The sequence below is a fragment of the Amblyomma mixtum genome, chromosome 4 (assembly GCF_055824585.1).
Source record: "Amblyomma mixtum isolate Tamu chromosome 4, ASM5582458v1, whole genome shotgun sequence".
Lineage (NCBI taxonomy): Eukaryota > Metazoa > Arthropoda > Arachnida > Ixodida > Ixodidae > Amblyomma > Amblyomma mixtum.
In genome coordinates this window covers 50299870-50311168 of record NC_143015.1, presented here as the reverse complement: position 1 = coordinate 50311168, position 11299 = coordinate 50299870, and the positions used below count along the sequence as shown (strand labels likewise).

At 42.6% G+C, this 11299-nt stretch overlaps 1 long non-coding RNA gene across 1 annotated transcript; it reads right to left on the bottom strand.

Annotated features, from left to right (window-relative positions):
- Nucleotides 1-3104: 3104 nt before the first annotated feature.
- LOC149346468 (uncharacterized) lies at nt 3105-11056 on the bottom strand. Its single transcript, XR_016292081.1, has 3 exons — nt 10869-11056; nt 6549-6680; nt 3105-3370 (listed from the first exon to the last, which is right to left on the bottom strand). It is a non-coding gene; the product is annotated as an uncharacterized LOC149346468 (long non-coding RNA).
- Between the last annotated feature and the right edge of the window lie 243 nt (nt 11057-11299).

Sequence of the window (11299 nt, the reverse complement as noted above, 5' to 3'; positions counted from 1 at the left end):
GTGTGAATACTACAAACGAGGACGGTCATACCAGTGCCCGAGAGAAAATTCTGCTTTTTGCATTTACATCTTTGTTTGTTTTTTTTTTTGAAGAGCAGCGCCCATGATTGCACAGAATGAGTATTTTAGTTGTTCCTTTGGCTAATTCAAAGCCGAGTGATTTTTAAGCATTATTTTCATAAACACAGCTTGAAAACAGCTGGGGGCAAGAACGTTTTGAACAAAAACTTGCTGAAATGTAGATTTGTCAGACAATTCTCGATAAAATCAATTTTGAGCGGGAAACAGATTATGAAAGCAATATTTTATACAGTGTAAGATAAGAGTATAGCGATCAATAAGTGTGCAGACCAACCGACAGCAGTGTCGCAGTTTTGTTTTGCTATTAAGGTTTAAAAAGCGTAAAAAGCGTTCACAATTCATTTTCTATGGAGGTCTTAATTGCTCACTACGAATGATGGAATCACTTTAAAAGAAAGGTTTTCTTACACATCAGAAAAATAGACCATTACCTTTAATATTTCCATAAAATAACCTTAGACTTTTTCAATATTCAAAATTCTTGCGCAAGAATTTTGCAAATGCATTCGAAAAGTGTGAGGTGAACAGTTTACATCCTGTTTTAAATGAATTGCTTGCGTAACTGTTCATTATATTGTGGTGTAAGTTGCTCTGGCTAACATGCAAACATTCATGCAAGCTTGAATAGCGCTCGCGTTGATTGAAAGAACAAACTTTCGCGTTTTTGCCGGCTTGCATTTAGGCATACTTCGCTTGTTTCGAAAAAAAAGTTATTCACCCATTTTCTGACTATTTCGAAGGCCATAGTGCTCGATAAAAAAGGAAAAAAGCTAATTGTAGTACTTCCCAGTAGACTTTAGGAATGTACTACTCGACCGCATGGACAACGATACATGACAGCTGATAGTTTGTTTTTAGATAACTGCATTTCACGACAGTTTCTGCAATTTCTACGGCGCTTTCTTTCTTAAATTTAAAACTGAAGTATTAACTCTATTTTCTGCCGGTAAAGTTGTTTTGAGTGCCAAAGTAATAAACTGCATCCTAAAAAGGAAGGATGTGCTGAAGGGTGGTGGAAGCATGCAAAGAGAAAAATGAGCTCCAGCCTATAAAAAAAGAGTGTCAAGTAGTGCTCCTGCGAAGACGGACACAAAGAATGAATGTACGTAGTCTCGGTACTCAGAAACACACTGCATTGTCAGACGAAAAGCGTGCAGCTTTCCTTACCGCGACACACACCAAGCAGAATAGTTAGCCCAAGCAGTGAAATAAGGAGGTGAAGCATCGCAGTTTCTTTTCGGAAGAAGGTGAATACGCGAGAAACATATCCTTGCTTCAAGCGCTTTGAGCATATATTTGTATATATAGGAGTTCTTCCTAGCGCAGTGACGCACCTGACAAACGTAGAATTCGCCAGATGTCCTAGGAGAGACGTACAGACAAAGAGCGCTAGAAATACAAAAGGCTCTTGAAATTCTGACGTATTCAGTAACCTTTAGGAGCGACATAGGCGTTTCAACGTATGTTTGACTTGGACTAAAAAAAAAACAACACAATCAGTACGGAAGTGGGATTATTCTTATTGCCTTTGCCTTTGTAAACGAGAACATAAAAATCCAGCATGAAAATTTATTTTTTGTCCAAAATGTTTGTACCAAAAGGCGACAAAATCAGCATTCGTTTCGGTTGCTTATTTGGCTTCGCATTTTCTCTGAGCAGAAGAGGCTCTCTAATGTTGAAACCTTACAAGCAGACGCGAAGAATGGAAAGAGAATTATCATCAGTGTTTCCACACACAGCCGGCTTATGTTCACCACCTCGTTCAGTCCAAATGATGGCACACAGGCTAGGGCTTTTTGTCTCTCCTTGCCCCACGGTGTGCAGTCTAAAATTCTGTCTTACACTGTAAAAAATTTATGTGTAAAATAACAGAAAAAGTCTGGCAGCTTTCCTGCCAGAAAATATCTGTGATTATCTGTCTTCTGTTCTAGAACGTTTCAGTCATTTCACAAAAACATGTTTTTTCATTGTGCGGAAACATTCTTTAATTTTATGTTTTGTGTTTTGAAAGTTTTCAGTGATTTCACAGAAACGTGTTTTCACCGCACAGAAAGTTTCTGTGAATATTCGTTTTTGTTCTTACAAGTTTTCTGTGATTTCACACAAATATGTTTCCACCACACAGAAGGGTTCTGAAAAATGCAGAAAATATATATTTATTCAGAATTCTTTTATGCGCACAGATAGACGACACAATAAGACAAGGTAGACAAGACGGAGCGCTCCGTCCTGTCTACCTTGTCTTATTGTGTCGTCTATCTGTGCGCATAAAAGAATTCTGAGTATGAACCAACTAGCCCCACAACTCATATTACTGAATATATTCATTTCTTTTCTCCATATATATTTTTCCTGTATTTTTGGAATTATTTTTTTGCCGTTTCACAGAAACATTCAATAAAAAGCAGGAAATATCAGTAGCTTTTTCTGCACCTTCTTTATTGTCCACAAAATTGTTTTACAGATGACATACTTGCTGCAGAAAACAAATAAATTGGTGGAACAACTCTCGCTTTGCTTAGTTTGCATTGTTCTTGTAGCAGACCTTTAATTCACCTTGGACCATGCTATGCCAATATTGATGCAATAAAACTATAGCCAGCAAATGAACGCCACACAGTAAAGAGTGGTCACGAGGCTGTGTACGAAGTTTGCATCTAGAACGACCAAATAGCTCAGGAACAAATCCTTTTGTAGGTCATTACTGCCTTTAAGAAATTAAATGTTTTTTATACCGTCTGACCAGGGATGACCGATTGCCTAGTGTTTGGCGCTCATTGGTCAAGGATGTCCTTGCGGCGTAGAAACCTGTTACCATAACTGTTTTTTTGTGGAGACATCGTAGAGTGCCATAGTGTTTTAAGAAGAAAACAAGTTGTTTCATTGACATAACAAAGCGAACATGTGGAATACTTTTTCTAATAATGCGTAAAAAGGGCTAATTGAAATTGCCCCTATGAGGTGTCGTAGCAGTACTTTAAACTACTCTTTATGTTCTGCTTCTGTGATGGAATGACATGACTGTAAACAGTGATTCGTAAATAGTAATATAGAACATCATTAACACTCATCAAGCAAAACCACAACTATTGAAACGCTTATTTCCATTCGTGATTGATTAAAATGCAGCTAGATGTCTAATTCAGCAAGAGAAGTAATAAAATGTCACTAAAAGTCAAACTCGGCAAGTGCCCTAATGAGTGCAGCGACCTTTGGTGAGAGAGAGTGCTGTTTCTTCTCTGTCTTCTCAGTTTTCGTGCCCCTGGCTGGGTTTATTTCAGTGATGGCCCTGGAAAACAAATCGGTTTTGGCTTTACTTACAAGACCACAGTTATATCATACAACTTTAATTTCGAGACAGGTTGTCTGCTGCATGCAGCGGCCTTCCCTGCCACGCCTCTTTGAAACATTATATCCACAAAGGGAAAACGTGGAAAGACAAGATTGCTAAACAACTGCCACTACAGAAAGACTGCACTGCTCCCCTTACCGTTCTTGCCTAGGTTCATTGCAAATGACACTACATAGTGCAGTTCTTGCTCAAAGAATGATGCCCGACTATGTTGGGAATGAAACGTTCCATGAGGTGCCTTGTGCAGATTAGAGATTATATCTGCTTTAACGACATCATCCACAATCTTATTAATTTCATAGTGATGGTTCAACAGCGCAAACACACACAGACCAAGAAGGAGACAAGACACACACAGCGCTGATGTACAAGAAATAAACTGTAGAAGAACTGCAGATTGGGCTAGTTGGTGTAGATTCATAGTGATGGTTCAACAGCGCAAACACACACAGACCAAGAAGGAGACAAGACACACACAGCGCTGATGTACAAGAAATAAACTGTAGAAGAACTGCAGATTGGGCTAGTTGGTGTAGATTCATAGTGATGGTTCAACAGCGCAAACACACACAGACCAAGAAGGAGACAAGACACACACAGCGCTGATGTACAAGAAATAAACTGTAGAAGAACTGCAGATTGGGCTAGTTGGTGTAGATTCATAGTGATGGTTCAACAGCGTTAATTTCCTGGTTGCCTACACCTGCATTCTTGAGTTTGTCTTTCGAACAGGAGGCAGCTGCACAGAGATTAGCAGTCTGAATATCATATACAGCTTCTGCGATAATCTGGACAGTGCGCGAAGGCACATGACATTCAGAGAGTAGCCTGATGTACAAGTTAGCAAATGCTTCCTTCACACCCTTCTTGCTGCTTCCTGCGTCGTCTTCGCAGCAAGCTGCTTGACCCTCTAATATCTCCCCTTCTATGGCTGACGCCATTTCTATTGTTGGCAAGTGCAACTGAGACACATCTGTGTCGTGTGCAACTGCAGCTGATGGAAGGTTCGACGTTTGTGGAAGAGGAAGCGACATGCATTGAATGTTTCGTCCATGCAAACGAGAAATATGTGAAGAAAATGATGCTTTGTTCTTGTATGTTCTTCGGCATCTGGGAAAAGGACACTTCACTTCCATGCCTTGAAGAATGTGTCACCTTAAATGGGCTACAATCGACTTGTAATCCTTTGAAACTTGAATGCAATTATCCAGAGTGCAAACAACGTCCACCTTCTGTGTTGCAACAGCAATGCCAGCGGTTTCATCCGAATCCCTTATCCTCGTATGCTCACGGGCTAAGTGGCTATAAAGTGGGCCGATCTTGCGGAACATCTTGCAGCAATGCTGATATGGGCACTTGATGTTGAACTGGCTAATATTTTTATGCAAGGCTGCATGATTGAGGAAGAGTGAGACTGTGCTGATATTGGCATGACAGATGCAGCAGGTATGCATTTCTGGAAAGACCAAAAACCGGTCTTTTAAAAGAAGTGCCTAGGTTGTAAAATATCATGCTTGCTGTGGCCGCAATTTATGCAGCAGAAAAATACATGCAAAGTTGACATTTGCGACATTGCACGTAGGCTTCAATACACGTCTCGTTTAGCGTGCCCTGCATCACCCAAACATATGCCAATGAAGATGCACTACACTCATCTTTCAATGCTTTCACAAAACAATGTATAACTTCTATAGAACAATAGCATCGCTGGCAAGGTATATGTTGTCAGGAACAGTCACATTTCTCCAAGACAGTGTACCGCAAAAAGTGAATAAAGGGCATGTTGCGTTCGCAAATATGAAAGAAATCATTTTCTTAGACACATTTGGCTTTCTGTTTACGAGCTGCGCCACTTCGGACTGCCAGCAATATACAATACTTATAATTTAAAGGCTTATTGGTCCCTCTACCGATCAGGACTAGTAGCCTGGCCAGTCAGAAGTGGGTTGTCTCACTCATGAATGGTTCTTTAGTCACAAAAAAAGATAACTCGTCTTTTTATTTTTTTATTTTTATATATTTACAATACCCCTAAGGGCCCTCGTGCGAGGGTATTACATGGGGGGGGGGATACAAGCATAAAAATATGGCACAGGCACTTGAAACAAAATACACGTAATAATGAATTTAAGCTAGTAATGTACACAAATAACACAACAAACAACGCACAATAAAATACTCAGTAAATGCACATAATACAACAAAAATACCAATTCTGTTAGTACATGGTTTGCTTTAACGAATGCTGAAACGATTGTACGTTAACCTCAGTAGCTATGTGTGATGGGAAGTTATTCCAATCTATTATAGCGTGAGGAATGAATGATTTTGCGTTTCGAGTTTTTTATTGCAGTAGAACGGAAAGTTAGGCGAGTTGGTATACGTTCATTTTGGGTGGAAAATTGCAGTCCGAGTTTTGTGAGAGGCATTTTGGGATCTCGACGAAAAATTTTGTTTTCTACGCCTCACACGTTTTTCGAAAAATTTACATAAACCTAAACATCAGCTTTTTAAAGAAAAACACAGCCGAAGCATCAAAAAACTCCTTCCTTTCTGTTCGACATGACCATGAAAATCGATAAAGAAAAGCATTTTCTGTGTCGTGAATATGCAATCGTATTATAGTTTCTGAAAGCTTAAGTAATCTTTCAGAACGTTGCGAAATCTGAAAATCAAATTTTGAGAAAGAAGAAAAATGCGAATAAATGCTCTGAAATATCAGTTTTTTCTGCTCGATGTCACCACAAAGAACAATCAGAAAGCAGTTTTAAAATTTTCTATGCCAACCTTTAATATATTTGCCGAGAACTCAAGAGGTGTTCTATTAGAATGTTTCAAAATATAAAATCAAATGCTTTTTTAAGAAAACTTACCCCTCTCACCTTACCCTCGATTATTCTGGGACAGGAAAGGCTGTAAACTACAAATTTTGCAACACCTAGCTGATAACATACGGTGTGACTGTCCCCTCAAGCACATCTATCAACAGCCTTCTCATGAGAACCAATCTGCCCTTTTCACTTGTCCGACAAGCTGCAGAAGCCCGCAATCTGACTAAAATCGAAATAAAAGCTGCAAATATTTCTTTACAGTAAAAAAATGCAACGCTACTTACCTTCCAAGTACGGGATTTCCAAAGCAGGCACTTGCGGATACCGACGCACTTCCCTACAGCTACGGCAAGTTCATGGGCATGTTCAGTAGTGGTTGGTAGAGGTTCCAATGTTCTTGGTGTGGTAAAAGCGCACTGCACAAATGTGGAACCCGATAAGTGGACACAGCTGAAAATGCACTACAGCACAAGAAACACAACGCCATGTTCTGATTCCCTTTTCGAATCCTGTCTGATGCGCTATTGTTATGGATTACATGAAGCAACTCGCCCACCGTTTAGGTGGGACTTCGAAACTTCCAAAAGCATGCTGCGAAAAAAAAAAATTAGCCGGCGTTTATGCACCTTTCTCTCGTGCAGGCATTTCTCTCGCGCAGGCAGATCGAGGTGACAGTTTACGGGTATCTTTACCAAGCCGGATGGCATCAACATAGAATGAAAGCACACCTCTAGCAGAAATCAGTGACCTATCTTCGCACCTGCTAGCGCGCCGACTTGGTCGTCGCCGCTTCCGCCTACACAGCCGCTGTAATTACAATATTTCTTTTGCCCTGGCTACGAGGAATATCCGCAAAATTTAAAAAAAGGAAAGGCCAGTCTACTTAGTTGGCAACGGAGGACTAACAATATTTGCAGCGGGGTAAGGGCGAGCGCACTGCAGGCATAGATGCTTGTCGAATAACAACTGCGACTGCATGGTACCCATATTCTTTCACCAGCGGCAGAGCCTGCACGGCGGCTTCGCGACAGAGTCGCGCGATCAAACAATGTATAGCCCCTCCAACTGCGAGGAAGCGTAGAAGGTGTTCGACTGACGCGCCAAAGGCGCCGTGCTGGCGAGAAAGGGAGAACCTGAGAGGGAGAGGGAGAGGGAGAGGGAGCGCGCATCCAAAAACCAAGGATATAAACGCACAACGAGACAAGTACTGCGAACAATTCAAGTTGGAGGAAAATTTACGCTAGCAGCTCGTGCAGCGGGTTCCCACGAAACACTTTTCAAGAGGACACGCTACGTCTACGAGAAAACGAGCCGCCCCTCAGGACGACCGGATGCCCGGCGGGTCACAATATAGAGCCCGCGACGCGACATTCCTAAGAGGCCACCAAACGCCAACGGGATGAAAAACGAAACAACGCCGCACGGACGACCAGTCATGATCTCCACGAAGGGGACGGACTCTACGTACCGAAACTCAAGCCTTGAGTGACGCTCTGCAGATCCGCAGACGCTGAGAGAAAGCACATAACCGTTGGTGCAAGGCACTGGTGCACGTCGCCTGTCGCCTTACTTAGTTAAGTTTCGTGCACAAAGCAACGGAGCGAACTACCGCGGACCTCGCCTCGTCGCGTCGCTGCTTTAGCGCACACGGAGCTCACTCCAAGCAACTGGGTTGCGCGGCCGCATGGTTCCGTTTTACCGGTGGTCCTACCCTACATAACGGCGTCAGCCTTTTTTCCCCCATCGTTATAGCTTGTCGCCTCCTCATGAACATTCATTCTTCATTAACTAAAACCTCCTGAGTGGCTTAGCAAGGCAATGTCATCAGCGAATCGCAAATTACTCAGGTATTCTCCATTAACTCTTATCCCCAACTCTTCCCATTCCAGTCCCCGGAATACCTCCTGTAAGCAGGCAGTGAAGAGCATTGGCGAGATCGTGTCTCCCTGCCTGACACCTGTCCGTATTGGAATTTTATTGCTGACTTTATGGAGAACTATAGTAGCTGTGCCATCGTTATAAATATCTTCCAATATTTTCACATAACACTCTTCCACACCCTGATTCCGCAATGCCTGCATGACAGCTGAGGTTTCCACTGAGTCAAATGCTTTCTCGTAATCAATGAAGGCTATATATAGGGGTTGGTTATATTCTGCGCATTTCTCTATCACCTGATTGATAGTGTGAATGTTGTCTATTGTCGAGTATCCTTTACGAAAGCCTGCCTGATCATTTGGTTGACTAAAGTCCAAGGTTGTCCTGACTCTATTAGCGATTACCTTAGTAAATACCTTGTAGGCAACGGACAATAAGCTGATTGGTCTGTAATTCTTCAAGTCCTTGACGTCTCCTTTCTTATGAATTAAGATAATGTTAGCGTTCTTCCAAGCTTCTGGTACTCTCGAGGTCACAAGGCATTGCGTATACAGGGTGGCTAGTTTTTGTAGCACAATCTCTCCTCCGTCCTTCAACAAATCTGCTGTTACCTGATCCTCACCAGCTGCTTTCCCTCTTTGCATTGCTCCTAAGGCTTTCTTTACTTCCTCCTTCGTTACTGGCAGGATGTCCCATTGCTGTGCTCGACTGCCTCTCTCAGTAACTTGATGATTACATTCGCTCCTGTATAGATTTGTGTAAAATTCTTCGGCTAATTCAACTATCTTATCCATATTGCTGATGACATTGCCCTGTTTGTCTTTTAGCGCATACATCTGATTTTTACCTATGCCCAGTTTTCTCCTCACTGATTTTAGGCTACCTCCGTTCCTTAGAGCATGCTCGATTTTCTCCATGTTAAACTTTCTTATGTCGGCTACCTTGCGCTTATTTATTAACTTCGATAGCTCTGCTAGTTCTATCCTGTCTGTGGAGTTAGAAGCCCTCATGCTTTGGCGTTTCTTAATCAGATCTTTAGTCTCCTGAGATAGCTTGCTGGTATCCTGCCGAACCATCCTACCACCTACTTCTGCGGCGCACTCTGTAACGATAGCTGTAAGATTCTCATTCATTAAAAAAAAAAAAACTCCGCGTGTGATGGAATTGCATAACCAGGCTTGGAGTGCGGCCTGATTTCGGTGACCAGAACCGACAACGCACTTCCTCACCAGAACAGGATTTGGCCACCCTGGTGTAGTACTTGGCCACAACCTTCTTTGAACAAACCAATTAACCCTCGGCCCTCAGTCCCCAGCGGCTGCGGAGCAACTGACCAAGGCGGCGGTCAGATCTGTGACGCAGCGGAGGGTGCTAAGAATCTCTGGCTCCGGACAGGCCGCCATTGGAAACTGAACCTGGCAACGTTTAACGCAAGAACCTTATCAAGTGAGGCTAGCTTAGCAGTGCTATTGGAGGAATTAGCCGGTATTAAATGGGATGTCATAGGGCTTAGTGAGGTTAGGAGGACAGATGAGGCGTATACAGTACTAAAGGGTGGGCATGTACTGTGTTATCGTGGATTAGCAGATAGGCGAGAACTAGGTGTGGGATTCCTCATTAATCAGGATATTGCTGGTAACATCGAGGAGTTTTACAGTATTAACGAGAGAGTGGCAGCTATCGTAATTAGGCTTAATAAGAGGTACTAATAAGAGGTTGCTAAGAGGTTAATAAGAGGTTGCTAAGCCACTCAGGACAAGAACTGCAAAGCATGATCAACCAGTTAGACAGGCAGAGCAGAACGGTGGGGCTAAGAATTAACATGCAGAAAACCAAAGTAATGTTCAACAGCCTAGCAAGGGAACAGCAGTTCGCAATTGGTAGCGAGGTGCTGGAAGTAGTAAGAGAATATGTCTACTTAGGGCAGGTAGTGACCGCAGATCCGGATCATGAGAGGGAAATAACTAGAAGAATAAGAATGGGGTGGAGCGCATATGGCAGGTTCTCTCAGATCATGAATGGTAGCTTACCAATATCCATGAAGAGAAAAGTATACAACAGCTGTATCCTACCGGTACTCACCTATGGGGCAGAAACCTGGAGGCTAACAAAGAGGGTTCAGCTTAAGTTAAGAACAACGCAGCGAGCTATGGAAAGGAAAATGATAGGTGTAACGTTAAGAGATCGGAAGAGGGCGGAGTGGGTGAGGGAACAAACGCGGATTAATGACATCTTAATTGAAATCAAGAAGAAGAAATGGGCTTGGGCAGGGCATGTAATGCGAAGGCAAGATAACCGCTGGTCCTTAAGGGTAACGGAGTGGATTCCAAGAGAAAGTAAACGTAGCAGGGGACGGCAGAAAGTTAGGTGGGCGGATGAGATTAAGAAGTTTGCGGGGATACAGTGGCGGCAACTGACAAAGGACAGGGTTAACTGGAGAGACATGGGAGAGGCCTTTGCCCTGCAGTGGGTGTAGTCAGGCTGATGATGATGATGATGATGAACTAAAACCTCATTAATTACAAACTTTAAATCTAGAGAACATCAACCGCTAATTCGTGTCGACGATTGTGACAGCCCCATTAGTACATGTAGCAGGAGCGTTCTGAGTAATACCAATCCGCATGAATCAATCCCGCAACCAGGCGCACCAACAACAGAAACGAGCAGAATCAAAGGAAATCAACTTATAATTGTAGTACAGCAATAGAAGTGATGCTACATACCTTCTGGAGAGAGTATTCCAAAATAAAAGGTCCTGCTCCCCGGCGCTGAACCAACGCACTTGCCTACGGCGACGCCATGACGAAACTGATTTGCTGCCCCGCAGCAAAAAGAAATGCGGTGCGATATTTTGCTTAGTATTCTTTACTTGCAATAAATAACACCTAAATTCATTACATATTTATGCAAGTATTTTGCAACAGAGTAAAATGCATGCGTAGTTGATATCATTTTACTGTCCCTACCTCGTGTGAGCAACCTGATAAAAAACAGAAAATTTCTGTCATTACCCAATCCAGAACTATGTTTTGGTTGGGCCACAGAATTTTTCTTTCCGGCCACTGAAACTTTCTGTAAAATATCTGTAATTTCACGTCTTTTTTTTACAGTGTAACTCTCGGGGCTAGCGCTCTAGCGAGCGCAGCGTCATCTG